The sequence below is a fragment of the Gossypium arboreum genome, chromosome 12, assembly GCF_025698485.1.
Source record: "Gossypium arboreum isolate Shixiya-1 chromosome 12, ASM2569848v2, whole genome shotgun sequence".
NCBI classification, from domain to species: Eukaryota; Viridiplantae; Streptophyta; class Magnoliopsida; order Malvales; family Malvaceae; genus Gossypium; species Gossypium arboreum.
The window spans coordinates 18,867,125-18,868,704 of record NC_069081.1 but is presented as its reverse complement, the minus strand read 5'-3'; the positions used below and the strand labels follow the sequence as shown (position 1 = coordinate 18,868,704).

The following is a 1,580-nucleotide window of genomic DNA, read 5'->3' as shown; positions in this document are numbered from 1 at the left end:
AGCTTACGTTACACAGATGAGCAAGAGGAAGATACTTCAACCACCACCGAGGAGATGGCTGAAAACCAAGAAAATCTGCTACCTCCTACGATTGTTGTTAATCAAAATCCTGCTCCGTGCACTATGTATGATTATGCTAAACCTTCTTTAACAAGAACTGAATCGAGCATAGTTAGACCTACTGTAGCTGCAAATACTTTTGAACTGAAACCTAACATAATTCAAATGATACAACAATTTGTTCAGTTTGATGGTTTGCAGGACGAAGATCCCAACGCTCACTTAGTAAACTTTTTAGAACTATGTGATACAATTAAAATTAATGGCATTTCTGATGATGCTATTCGCCTTCGGTTATTCTCTTTTTCATTGAGAAACAAAGCTAAACAGTGGTTGAATTCGTTACTGCGGGGGTCAATCACTACTTGGGAATGAATGACCGAATAGTTCTTATTAAAATATTTTTCGCCAGCTAAAACGGCTAAATTACGTAATGATATCTCTTCTTTTGTGCAGATGGATTTAGAAACACTCTACGATGCATGGGAGAGATATAAGGACCTTTTACGAAGATGCCCTCACCATGGGTTACCACTTTGGCTACAGGTTCAAACTTTTCATAATGGCCTGAATCCTTCGACTCGACAAATGGTTGACGTAGCTGCTGGCGAAACCATCAATAATAAAACACCTGAAGATGCCTATGAATTTATAGAGGAGATGTCACTAAATAACTATCAGTGGCAAGTCATGAGGACAAATCCAACAAAAATAGTCGGTGTTTATAACGTCGATTCAGTCACCATGCTCTCTAATCAGGTAGAACTCTTGAATAAGAAAATTGATGGTTTTCTTAGTTCTTCACAGGTTCACCCAGTAATGCAGTGCGAAGCTAATGAAGGTGGATCGAGCAATTCAGAATACCCACCTTTTGGCCACAACATGGAGAACGAGTTGTTAAATTACATGGGTAATAATCCTCGATCTCAAAACAATCCTTATAGCAATACTAACAATTCAGGTTGGAGGAATCACCCAAAATTTTCATAGGGAGGCCAAGGAAATCAGAAACCACCACCCCCTCCAGGCTTTCAACAACCACCATACCAACAGGAAAAAAAGCAGAACCTTGAGAAATGCTAACCAAATTCATCTCAGTGTTAGAGACTCATTTTCAAAATACCGAGACGGCACTCAAAAATCAACAAGCATCGATCCATGCGCTTAAAACTCAAATTGTACAGCTAGCTAAGATGATTTCAGAAAAAGCACCAGGAAATCTACCTTGTAACACCAAACCCAATCCGAAAGCACATGTGAAAGCAGTTACACTAAGGAGTGGGAAAGTGTTAGCTGAATCTGAAAAGAAGCCACAACAATGAGCTGAAAGAAGCAAATGAGAGGAGGTAAAACCTGAAAGCAATGACAATCCAATGCCAAAGGAATATAAACTGCCAATTCCATACCCCAAAAAGTTGAAGAAAGACCGCATGGATGCACAATTTGGTAAATTCCTTGAACTTTTTAAACAACTACATATAACTTACCTTTTGTTGAAGCTATATCGCAGATGCCTATAT

At 38.9% G+C, this 1,580-nt stretch overlaps 1 non-coding gene across 1 annotated transcript; it reads right to left on the bottom strand.

Annotated features, from left to right (window-relative positions):
* Positions 1-483: 483 nt before the first annotated feature.
* On the bottom strand, positions 484-590 carry LOC128286163 (small nucleolar RNA R71). Its single transcript, XR_008276708.1, has one exon. It is a non-coding gene; the product is annotated as a small nucleolar RNA R71 (small nucleolar RNA).
* Between the last annotated feature and the right edge of the window lie 990 nt (positions 591-1,580).